Raw genomic sequence first — 13,796 nt, 5'->3', positions numbered from 1 at the left:
AGCCAAGTCCTTCTCCCCCTGATATTTCTAACGTAGAGGAGGCCTTCCTCTTCCTCTGCTACCACGAGCTGGTACCGCATCGAATACATTCAGAGCCGGAGCGTTTGTATCCATTCGGACGACATGACCCAGCTAACGAAGCCGCTGGATCTTTATTTACTGCGCTATGTCTATGTCGTCGTAAATCTCACACAGCACGAGTAGCCAACATCGCAAAGGTGTAAGACTCTTCTTCAGAATCATGCTCTCAAACACTGCGATGGACGCTTTATCGGAAGTTGTTATCATCTAAGTTTCTGCGCCGTACATTAGGACGGGCATGATGAGAGCTTTGTAGAGTGTTAGTTTTGTTCGTCGAAAGACGATTTTACTACTCAATTGGCTACTTAGTCCAAAGAAGCACTTTTTGGCAAGGGAGTCTCTCGTTCGATTTCGAGTCTAATGTTTTCAAGAAAATGCCACAAGTAGACAAAAGTGGTCCAAATATCTCTTATTTGTACGGGGAGACAAGCTCGAAGGTGCGCTGCCCAACCGGCTCATCGGCTATACGATTTTCTGCAATACTGCTGTGGTATTGTACTTTTAGAAGTTTGGTAGCAATGTATCCGTATGGCGCTGAAGAGAAAGTCACACCAAGAGGAAGTCAGGCATATATCGACTAACTTCGTGCTCACCATCAGGGAGGCTAGAGCCTTTATTTCGACTTGTCTTTTAAAATAACTCCGTTATTCCTTATTTGTATTCAGAGTAGTCCGGAAAAATAAATTTAAGTTTAATGAGCAGCTTCTCGGTTAGGTTAGGTAAGGTTAGCCTGGTTGGCAATAAACCACGCATAGACCTTTTGATCCCTGGCGATACGAGATGAAGGCCGACGTCTATGAATACTGAAAAGAGACACGATGCAGAATGTCTGCGCTTTTTGCGAATCTAAGCAGAGCTGGGAGATCCGAGACATCCTCCAGGCCATCAAAAAATGGGGCTCCCAGGCATTTTAAACGTGTTTTTAATAATACCGGACAAACTTCTCGGTTGGAGAAATAAGATTCTGAAGGAAGTGTGATAAAGCGAGTTGCTGACAGGCAAACACTGACCACTTTCGTGGAACCTAAAATCACCAAAGTCTTTTATCTTAAAGTTGAAATTCGAGATGCCATCTCACTTTTCATTGTTCGCTCTGCCCTAGGCGAAAATGATCGTGGGAATCGGGGTTCATTACAGCATTCTGCGACAAGATGTAGAAAAGGCGGTGCTTAAGCCGATGTAATTTTTTACAAATGTTTTTAAGTGCATACATACAAACATCCACATAGAGTCTTACGCAACACACGTCACCGCCAGCGCCGATGACGCCAACTCAGTCACACGCTACTTTTCACTTTCATTCATTTCACTCTAATTTCATGCGGCACCACCGCTGCATCTCCTCCGATTTCATTCAACAGACGCACAAAGCAAAAGCCGCAGATATGTGCGCTGGTGCGTTAAACACAAGCAACCGAATTAGGGCAAACAGCAATTGTGATTTCTGCTAAACACTCACACACGCACGCGTACACATTTCTAGCCTCAGATTTCGCATGAAAGTACTTTTTTTCGGCCGCATTTTCCCATTGCTCGCATTGCAAGGAGGTTGCGAATGCGTTTGTGCGTTGCCTTGGCTATGCGTCCGCCCCATAATTCAATGTAGGCGATTGCAGCTGCACCAAACGTAACAATAAGAGCTGCAACGGCGATCAACAGCAAAATCGGCAATCATAATAATTGCGCCCGTGCGACACTTTGCCACCAATAACGTTTGGGCCATCGAGAGTCACAGCGCGGACAACAGTTTGCCTGGTTGGCTGGCTCGTTGGCTGGTTGGAAGGCTAGCTGCGTTTGCCATTAACGCACTCGTCGCTGGGCTAAAATTGGAGCACACGCGGCCTGCAAGTACGGCAACAGCAACGGTAACAACAGCGATTGACTAGCAATTGCGTGCCGCAACAAAAGTGAAGGTAAACCGGTTGCTCTGTTAGTTGGTAGGTTGGTCGCCACCAAGATTGGACATTGTCTGCATGCGTGTCAACACAGCTTCACCGCCTCCTACTTCTCCTCCTACTTGAGGCAACAACCTAACATAGCGCTGCAAGCCTGCACCTACAATTGTTGCTGCGACAGATTTGTCACACTGGCATTAGCGCCTATCGCCGCCGTAAACTCCGAGCTCCGATTTTAGGCAGCGCTCTTGGCTGCCGGACTGCTAAGGCGGCAATGCGTGCGCACCATTCGGGGCGTCACGTTTTCCGGCTAGCCATTTAGGTCGAAAGTATTGCGGCCTATGTAACGGAGTGGCTTTATGCGTAACAAATTGGCTGTTAGGCCGAAAGGCATGAGTCCAAACCCTCTTCGTGTTGATAGAATAGACTATAATTCCATAGGTAGATTTTTTGTTAAGCAAAGGCTAGGCTGCTCTGCTACAATCCATCCGCCATTCGGATATGAAATGAGCGGTACAGTTTCACACACCAGGAGTTGGTGCAGTTGTTCGGCCCAAACTTGCCAAATTTATATTCCTATTATTGACATTAAATCGGTTTTGGGGTTGGTTGGTCTGCACCTAGTGATTTTAAACTAATTGCAAAGCGCGCGTATTTTTGGCTTAAAGCTGCCATAAATATTGTTGCCACTTTTCACAGTTATGCGCAATTTATGTATGTGTGTTTTCAGTTAATTCATTTCCAAATAATTTTATTTATTTTTCACACAGAATCAACGGCTTCGTTTAATTTCATTTGCATAGCTTGCACTTCCACTTAAATATGAATATAATAATCAAATTAATTTGTTTACTAAGTAAATAATAATACTTAATGTGTTAAATGAAGCCACTAAAATTTATTTAAATTGGAAAATAAAGAGTATTTTTTAATAGCGTCGCTTGGATGTTGACCGTGTTTGGCGGCCTATAGACGGAAAATCCGCTTCGGTGATAATTTTCGTTGTTTCTCTCAGGCAGAAAGGTGAGCCGAGAGTAGGGAGGATAAGTGGGGTATATGCATCATATAGTTCTCAGGTTATGGAGTCCCGGTGGTCCAGACATCGCAAATTTAGCGTATTTTCAGGAATTGTTTTTTACAATAAAAAAATTTAAAACTACATTTAATTTGTTTACGCTTTTTATCGAAATTCTTTTACATACAAAAATGAAAAAAGTGCGTGCAGCGTAGTACAGATAACAGAAGTGAAACTTTCAAGGCAGACAAAGAAAGAGGGAGAGACCCGAGAGAGAATGAGGGAGAGAGAGAGCGAGAGAGAAAGAATATATATCTAAATAAATTCACAACATTTGCAGAGAATACAAATAGACAAAATTTATAAAAAACGGACAAGGGTCGACCGGTGTAGGCAAACCGTGGCAACAACGCGCACTACTCCGAGTGTTTGTCACCCGCACAAACGCAGCGATTCCGCACGGCAATACCAATAAATCCGACGCCGGAATGGGTAGCACTTTATACAGGGTTACCCATATTCGACGGACCCGACGGATTTCGATGACTCTTTGAGCCCATTCCAATCGACGAGGCATGTCCGCAGGCAACAATCTTTGCGTCAATTGCATCAAAGCGTCTTATACGGGAATAAATGCAAATCAATGCGGATAATTCGTTGTAAAGTGGTCCGAGCAATGCCCAACTGCTGAGAACGGCGATTTTGGGATGTTCTTGGCGACGTCTCAACACTGGCCCGTACAAGAGCAATATTCTCATCCGATCGCCTTGGTCGGTTTTGATTTGGCCTCTTTGGATTAGAAAGAGCATCACCAGTCGAAAACCTTTCGTATAAACGTTTAATGGTGTTCTTAGAAGGCGCACTTTTCACATTATTTAGCGCACGTTGAGTTTTCACAATTGACTTCTTTTGTTGAATGTAAATTTCAACAATTTGGGAGCGCTCTCGTGGCGTCTACTGTTCCATAGTAAAAATTTGCTTGGACTGACGCTTCCAACGCGGTATGTCATTAAGCGATCTGACGTCTCTGTCGAAAGATAGGGGGTTGCCAGATGAATCCGTCGAATATTGGCAAGCCTGTAGTACGCACAAGCACTATCCAGAAAGCGGAAATAAGCGCCAAAAAAAACGCTAAAAAAATTGGGACCAAGAAATGCCCCAAACAGTAGGCACCAAAGAAATATAACGCCAAAAAGTAGGCACCAAAAATATATTTCCTACAAGTTTGCACCAACAAACAAGCGCCAAAAAGTAGGCAGTGTTATATCTCACTAGAAATTAGCAGCCACAAGGAAAAATAGCATAAAGTGTATCTAAGAAATATATAAGATGTAGCTCTCTCTTTCTGCTTTTCCTCTATGTTATATCGTTTTTCTCCTTCGCGGAACGAAAAGCATTTCCTTCAGGCTATCGGATCATTGTAGCGTATTTTAAACTGCAATTCTGGCTATCAGGGAAAACCTGTTGGTCTTAAAGTAAAGTGCTCTCACCAAAAGAGAAATAAATATATGTTCAGATAGCTAATCGGCCCTGAAATCATTACAATCACCTAATATTAACTCGAAGACGTAAAGTAAAAGAATGTATCGACATTTAGACAGAAGTACTTTGTAATAAACCTGCGACGATACTACTTCTCTGCGACGATAATAAATAGTAGGCAACTGCAAAGCAGATGAGCTAATGAGGTTGGATATCACATTACCGATTCAACCAGACAAAGCGAACATATGTATACCTTTAGCAACTTGTAAGATGCTTATAGACAAACATACTGTGCAACAAGTAGAATGGCGTGGCCAGAATGGAACATGGGCCGCACAAACCGACTGTTGAAACCGAACAGGAAGGATGCAAGAAATCTTTTTGGTGGTCTAATAGGGCACTGTCTAATTGGAAGGCATGCCAGTAGACTGAGAGAATCCTATAACGACTACTGCACAAACTATAACGACATTGCAAAAGAAGAGACTATAGAAGACTTTCTACGCGGGTGCATGGTTCTAGATAATATAGAAGAAAGTACAATATTCTAGAAAATTTTTTTTTGAATAACTTGGCAGAAGTAGCCAATTTAAAACTAATAGGGATTGTTAGATACATTAAAGCCACAGGTTGGTTCAATGAGGACAGTGTAGAGTGCGGAGAGGGGAGAGCCCTGATGGCATCACAATGGGCCTACAGCAGGCCTAAGTGTGTCAATTGGCAACCACCACACCTACATACCCCACCTATGCAACCATTTTACAATACATAAAAGAGTGTTTTAGAATAAGGTGATCTCTGCTGTGGCCAGCCATTTTTTGATGACCAAATGAGAGTGTTTTAACTTATGGATCTCTACAGGTAAAATGATGACATAGCAGCCAAATTTACTCTCACAATTTTGCTGTGGATGGCCAGATGCTGTGCTCTAACATTCTTGTTTGCCTGCCACTTCATTCCTGCTGAAGAATGATTGAATACAAGATTGCGCCTTCTGAATTTGCTGTGACGTCATATCTTCAAATAAACAAATAAAAGGAAGAGAATTTAATAATTTGTGAAGAGGAAGAGTAAGCTAAAGCTATGGGAACTATCAAACACAAGAAATTATGCACACACTTTCTTACCATGGCGCCATCGGTAAAAAATAACAACGCCAGAAAACTGCATTTAGAAGTAATTTTTATAATTCGTGCTTTAACAATTTAAAACGCGGCACTTCATTTTCATTAGTTTGCTTAATTTAAAATTCAGAAATCTTAAAATCACATTCTTATAAATTCGTTCATTGAATATTTGCAAACAACTAAATTATTCACTTATTTATTCTTTCATCAATTACAGTACAACTCAAATAGATTACTAATACTAAAGCTTAAATATAAGATATGGCAAACAATACTGGGAGATACATTAGTCACAATTCATAAAGTGAATCTCCAAATTAAGTTTTGATTTGAAAGTCTCTCGTGAGTTAGTGAATATATCTAAATTTTTGCATAATTGGTTAAACTGCCTTATACAACGTGCAAGCGGTTCATTTCGAATAGAATTGGTCTTGTGATGAGGTAAATGGAACATATCGCTGAGTCTAAGGTTACGAGTAAGACAATTAAAAAGTATTAGCTCCAGCAAGAAGTGCCATTTGATATGGTTCATCACCATGATTCAATAATGAAAGGTTTGCTCAGTAAGCAACTTTCTCGTATTCTCTTGACAAATCGGCTCCCTTAGCAAGACACTGGGTTGCTAGCTCTAGAAATTTTGTGCAAAAGTGGAGGAAAAGTAACATTTTTAGAAAAAACATTTCATTTTCAATATAGTCTGCTTACAAGCAACAACTCGCTAAAGAGTTTTCATCGGTATGTTCAGGACTATGGTAGTATGACATGAAAAACATACCGCTTGACTCAGGACATGATAGAGTAATTGAGGCAATCCGATATCGATGAGTGGAGAATTTACAAAGCTTTATTTCTTATGATGTGGTGATTCAGACGGAATTCATGTTTGGCAAATAGCTAGCATTTCCCAAAGAGTTGCAGGGAGAATAATTGGATAGTTCCGACGCGATCGATAACATTTCAGACCTCATTATAAAAAAGTTGGGATTGACGGAACTTGTTTTCAATGAGCCCAGCTTCCCATGGATGGATGAAGTGTCCAGAGGAGGCTTAGCAAAGTACAGTACCAGCATGAAAAAGCTCCTCATAAAAAACCAGCTGCCGGAATCGACTTAAAACTGTAGGTCCTTCCATTTGTGGAACCGCCGCGTTAGAGGAGGATCTCGCCCAAACACCTAACAGAATTGTACGTGGCAATTATTTATCTAATTTTAACAAAATAGTTTCATATTGGCAAAACTTCGCAACTTCGCGATTAGTTTTAAATTTAAAAGTTAATTCACAAAATAAAATCTTGGATTAAGTGAAATAATTTCTTGTTTTAATATTAGACTTGGCAATTTCAGATAATAACTTCTATTTGTACCATTCTTTGCTTTCAAATATTAATTAAAATTTATTTTTGAAACCATTCGCAGTTTGTTTCCATTTAAATAACAAAATACTTTTTTGCTACCATTTTTACCAAAAAGGCTTTAATACGAGTATTTTCCACTTTATTCGCCTTCTTAAATACAACCTTTTGTAAGGAGGTGTCAAAAATCGAATGTCACTAGTGATCAAACCTTTAATAATTGAATCATGGTTCGTAACGATGTCCCTTATAAACATTACCGATGAAATTTTTCTCCGCATTTCTAAACTTGGCAATGCTAACAAAAGACGTTTATATGCAGGCAAACTGCAAGGCCAACGAAGTGAATGAATAGCAAATCTAGTGAAACGTTTCTGGCCCTTCTCAAATCTTAAAGATGAAGCCATATGGAATGCATCCCAATGCTGCAATATTCGAGGTTTGATTTCACAAAAGAAAAATACAAATTCCTCAACGTAGAAATATCCTGGAACTCCCTTGAATTCCGTATTACAAGGCTAAGCATAGATCTCGACTTGGAAATCGTAAAGTTTATAAGTTTAGAAAACGACATTTTCGATGTATGACCCCCAAGTCTTTTTTTTCATACATTTTTTGATGGTGGTACTGCCCAAGTTGTAATCGAAATCAATCGTAACTTTACGTCTACTGAAGAACATGTGCGCTGGCATTTACCAGCATTAAGAGATAAGGAGTTATCATTACACCAAGCTTCCAATATTGTTAAGTCTTCTTGAAGCCTTATGCAGTCAGTTACGTCCTCTATCCGACTGTAAATTTTCAGGTCATCTGCATACATCAGACAAGATGGCAGTGATGTCTCGAAAACATCTGGAATGTCGTTAACAAATATTAAAAACAATAGTGGAACAAGATGGCTACCTTGAGGTACGCCTGAGGTAACTTTCATGCCATCAGATTTTATGGTATTTATACGAAGGAAGTGAGTTCTATCTGGTAGATAAGATGCAAGCCACTTAAGTAAGCTAGGATGAAGACCAATTGAACCCAGGTTTTTAAGTAGGATACTAAGGCTATGAATATGACATCGCATTGTTGGACTGTTTCAAATTGGTTTAAGAAAAAAAAGTGCAAATAACCCTAAATTCGTAACAGCAGATCTATCCTTAACAAAGCCGTGCTAATTAAGCGATATGAGATCTGAAATAGGAAATTTGAAAGAAAATCATGAATCATGAACTAGCATTTCAAAGAGTTTAGATATGCAAGAGATTTTGCAGATAAGACGATAATTTTGGGCTTCCGACTTGCTTTCAGACTTCGGTATCAGTATAATAAAAGGTGGCTGCCGTAGCCGAATGGGGTGGTGCGTGACTACCATTCGGAATTCACAGAAAGAACGTAGATTCGAGTCGCGGAGAAACACCAAAATTAAGAAAAACATTTTTCTAATAGCGGTCGCCCCTCGGCAGGCAATGGCAAACCTTCGAGTGTTTGCTAACGATGTAGGTAACAGTTTTTTAATAATATAAGAGGGAAGCCTGTTCTCCAGGAGTGGGGTCATTTGCCAAGGCCAAAAGGCTCCAGAGTACATCATTGAATGAGAGCTTGAAGCCGTTATTTGTTTGAGAGCTGCTAAAAAAGGTATCTTCCATTCCGGTGTCAGATTAACAAACATAAACTGAAAAAGAAATCTACAAAAAGTTACTAATTTTTTTAATGTCCGACAACGTTTCTCCCCAAATTAATGCATTTTATCCCGAATGCCAGTGGTTTTCTTTCTACCGTTAATAAACTGCCAAAAAGTTTTACAATTTTCTTTGATGCCTCTCTCTACACTAGAAATGTAGTTCCTTTACTTTGTTTATTCGAAGAGAAATACGTCATCCGTTGTAAAAACGTTAAAAATAGTGTGAAATAGAGAGAAGGCGTCACCTACTGTATTCCGTACACCGTTACTCCTACTTTCTTCTCTTCCACACTCTCTTCTCTTCCACTATCTCTCTCTTCCTCCCTTTAGCCTTTCCTTCACACTTTCTTTCCACACAAATGCACATAAGCTATGCTCGGAAAGGTCGAGGTGAAAGCGAACGGGTCAAATGACACGTTAAAGCATCACTGACACATTCGCAACGCACACACTGACGACTGGAGTTGTTGAGCTCTATTGGGGATTCGTTAAGAGGAACTAACTGTGCGTGTTTTTGCACTTAGGTATTGTTGTTATAAGTACCTTTTTAGCGAGCGAGTCGCATAATTGATTTATTGTGTTTAGTGAAATGAAAGTTCAAGAAAGCAACAACAGCAACAAAAACAAAGAGCAATAACAATAACAGTGTCATTTCGAGTAATGCAGGCAACAAAGTAAATATCATCATTTTAGCAGTAAATACAAGTAGTTGGCAAATGAGCTGTGGGATAACGAAACAGGGTCAAGTGGGAACAATGCGCATAACAGCAAAATACTGTTAAATATACGCGCACACATATGAATGCGAATGCGAATAAGTTTACATATTTACATTTACTCGCACATAAATTTATAAATATAAAAGTGCAGTAGCTTAAAGAATGAAATGAAAAATGAAATGAATTTCTAATAAGCGCTTAATGAGCATTAAACTAAAATATTTAAAAAGCGCCGAAAACATCAAAAAAGCAAACGAACTTCCGAAACACAATTGGAAATAGTTTTAAAATAAAGGGTGGTTAAATTTCAAGGTCCGATGTTGAATGTGAACCACGCCTAAACGTCAACGACACCGTTGGACTTCTTTCTTTGGGGTTATTTGAAAGAAAAGATGTACGTCGATAAGCCAGCAACAATTCAAGAGCTAAAGGATGAGATAATTCGCCACATTAACGGCATAGAACCTCAATTATGCCTCAGCGTCATCGAAAATTTGGACCATCGGGTGAAGGTGTGCCGCTGAGGCCGCGGCGGCCATTTGGCCAATATTTTGTTCGATACGTAATTGAGCCATTCCAATATTATCATAATAAAGAGAAATGATAATAATTTCCTAAAAAACGTGTATTTTATTCAATATCAACACAGGCCCTTAAAACTTAACCGCCCTTTATAAAACAAATAAAGGCAGCTCATATTAATATCACAACATTTAGTATAGGAAAATTGAAAGTTGTCTTTATCCCAAAGCCAAGCAAGGGCAACTACGCTTTACCAAAAAGTTGTAGAACTATAAGCCTGACTTCGTTTATGCTTAAGGGTCTGGAACGTATGGTGGAGAAGCACATTGGGACGAGGGTTCTAAGTCGAAACCCTCTCAACGTCAGACAAGTTGCTTATAAAAGTGGGAAATCTTGTGAATCGGCTCTGCACGAGTGCGCTAGCATAATTGAAAAAGGCTGGAAACAAGAGAGTACACTCTTGGCGTGTTTATGGACATTGAAGGAAGTGTTTGTGTGACATTGAAGCTATGCTATCCAAAAGACTACTTAACATGGATAGAGAAAGCGATGAAGGAGTCAAGGTTGATGGTTGCCCACAAGGCGGTGTACTCTCTCCTCTACTGTGGTGCTTCGCGGTGGACTCTCTTCTTAATGATCTGCAGGGAATTGGACACTTCCAAGCCCACGCGGACGATGTGTGCGTATTAATCTCAGGACGATCACTTTAAGTTATATGCAATAAAATGCAGGAAGCTCTAAATAAGATTGAGCATTGGTGCAAATTGCATGGTCTTAGTGTTTTTCAACGCATTATGGAAACGCAATATGGAAGGCCTGTTACTACCCCCATTGAAAGGGGTAACACTGCAACTGTCTTCTGAGTTTAAACACATAGGAGTAATCCTAGATAGTAAGCTTAACTGAAAGAAGCACGTCGAGCAGAAGGTCTGTCGAACACTAAAAGTCTTCTGGGAGTGTAAGAGAACCTTTGGCAAGACGTGGGGCATAAGATCAAAATTAAGCGCGCGGATGCATTCCGAATGTTGACTGTGTCATACGGAAAAGCTACTTTGGACCAAAGCAACGTTTATCGGTGGTACAAAACATTCTCAGAAAGCCGAGAAGATGTAAACGACGAAAATCGTCGCCGAAAGCCGGACGCCGGAGCACTTCAACAACAGGCGAAAAAATGGATGAAGTGAAGAAAATGGTATTGGCCAACCGTCGAATCACCGTTAGAGCAGTTGCTGAGGACCTAGATATATCGATTGGCTCGTGCCACAAAATTCGTACCAAAACTGCTCAATTTCGACCAAAAGCAGCATCGCATGAACACTGCTAACGAGAGGTTGGACTCTGTCCACGACGACCCAAATTTGCTCCAGAGGGTCATAACTGGTGACGAATCGTGGGTTTATGGTTATGACGTGGAAACCAAAGCTCAATCATCTCAATGGAAGCTGCCGCACGAGCCAAGACCAAAAATTGGGCCAAGTTCGGTCGAATGTAAAAGTTTTGCTTACCATTTTCTTCTATTGCAGTGGCGTTGTGCATCATGAGTTCTTCCCACAGGGCAAAACGGTCAATAAGGAATATTACCTGCAAGTTATGCGCAATTTGCGCGAAGCAATCCACCAGAAACGCCCGGATTTGTGAGAGAACAAAAATTGGCCCTTGCATCACGATAACGCCCCTGCTCACACATCGTTGCTTGTACGCGACTTTTTGGCCAAAAACAACACACTAATGATGCCACAGCCACCGTATTCCCCAGATCTGGCCCATGTGACTTTTTGTTGTTCCCAAAACTGAAGAGGCCCATGAAAGGACGACGCTACGCTACGATTGACGAGATAAAGATTTTTTGAAGTGTTTTGAAGATTGGAAGAAACGTTGGCACAAGGGCATATCTCATTCGGATTGCTTTGAAGGGGAAAAATAGATATTAATGAATAAATAAATAATTTTTGAAAAAACACAAAATTCGCAATACTTTTTGAACACACCTCGTATATGGTTTTTGCTGTAGTATGAACTAAAAAGAATTTTTTTTTATAAACAAATTGTCGAAAATTTGTAAATACGTCGCGCTGCTATAATTATGAACACAAGTGTATGTACTTTGCCAAGTATTTGCTGGTAATAAATTAAATCGATTAATGTACGGACACCCCTAACATACCAATAAAAGTCGCTCAAACAATCATTTGTGTACTCAAATATGAGATTTAAATATTTCACAAGCATCACACCAAATACATATACACCTCTGAATGACCCTTTGAAAAACATGAGTGCACAATAAGTGGGAAAGTGTGTGTGTGTGTGTGTGTGTAGGTAAGTATAAACTTATGCAATGTGAAAGCATTCTTACAGCAGCACATCGAAAATGAAGAAAGAAAGCAATTTCTGTTATTCGCTTTTGCATTTTAATGAGAATTTCCAGCACCGAACCACAGCAAAGACACTCCACTTACAGCTACGATGAGTTCTTACACATACATACAAATGACATTATTAAATGCCGGTACAAATGTAAATAGCCAAGAAGGAAATTTCAGCATGTTTTTATGTCTTGTATGGCTTACGCAAAGATGTGTGGAAATATTTAAATAAATAAAACAATAGTGCAATTCAACTTCAACTGCTTTGTAGCTGCCATCTAAGAGAAGAGCACACACAAACACATCCGTACCTATACGAGTGTATGCTAGAAGGCATTCCAGAAGAGCGAACGTCGCAAGCAAAAGCATATGTACGACAATGTTTGGTTGTGTATTTCATGTATGCGCTCTCAGTCTGAGGTGAGTAATGCCTGTTAAAGCATTCTACACTTCATTATCTTCGACACTTGACTTCCCTAGAACTTTGCCATGCCAAAAATGGTGCATCGTAGAATGCATTTATACTCTCTAAGGTGGATGCGTGTCTGGTTCCATAGCAATACGAGTATATGACATTTTCCGATTGGGATTAGTTTATAACAACAAGAACAACAACTCACTCTGCATGAGTAGGGCTGCTAATGGTGGCCAGAAGGTTGCATGCATACTTACTTATATACAGTGAAACGTCTCCTAATGGACACATCTATTAGCGGGACATTTTTTCCTATACCTAGTTTTAAGTATGAATTTCGAGCGAATTACTCTCTCTCTCTCGCAACTTGTAAGCTTCTTTTTAAGGACGCACCAATCAGTTCTGTAAATTAAAGATGGATTAGCCTCAATCCCTGCGAAATTGCTAGGCAACCATGGCCAAGGCTAAATCTACGTCTGTCCAAGAATATTATAAAATTGAGTAGACTTCAAATTAGGACCTTAGTAGGGGCCCTCACAGGACATTGCCTCATAGGAAATCATGCAAGGAGATTAGGCATTTACATGCATGATTTCTGTCGTAGCTGCAACAACACCTTTTTTGCACATGCCCGGCTCTAGCCAGAAGCAGGAACCGATATTTAAAATCCTACTTCTTAATGAATGAACCTTTTACGCTTTGTCAAAAGCTCAGGACGATTCAATACAGCTTGCCCGCTGAATTGTTCAAGACTGGCGGCGATGTGCTGATAGGGAGCATGCATCAGCTCATTTGCAAAATATGGTTAGCAGAAAGCATGCCCGACGATTGGAATCTCAGTGTTCTTTGTCCTGTACTGAAGAAGGGTGACCCGACGATCTGCACCAACTACCGGGGCATCAGTCTTCTAACCATCGCTTACAAGGTCCTGTCTAGCGTCCTATGTGGAAGACTGATCGGGCCTTATCAGTACGGCTTCAGACGTGGTAAGTTCACCATCGACCAAATTTACAAATCCTGGAAAAGACCCTTGAAAAGCAAGTCGACACCCATCATCCCTTTGTCGACTATAAAGCTGCGTTCGATAGCCCGATAAGGGATTGCCTGTACGCCACCATATCTGAGTTCGGTATACCAGCGAAGCTCAT

This window comes from Anastrepha obliqua, chromosome 2, assembly GCF_027943255.1.
Source record: "Anastrepha obliqua isolate idAnaObli1 chromosome 2, idAnaObli1_1.0, whole genome shotgun sequence".
Taxonomy (NCBI): Eukaryota; Metazoa; Arthropoda; class Insecta; order Diptera; family Tephritidae; genus Anastrepha; species Anastrepha obliqua.
The sequence above is the reverse complement of the archived record's forward strand: the minus strand, read 5'-3'. Positions refer to the sequence as shown.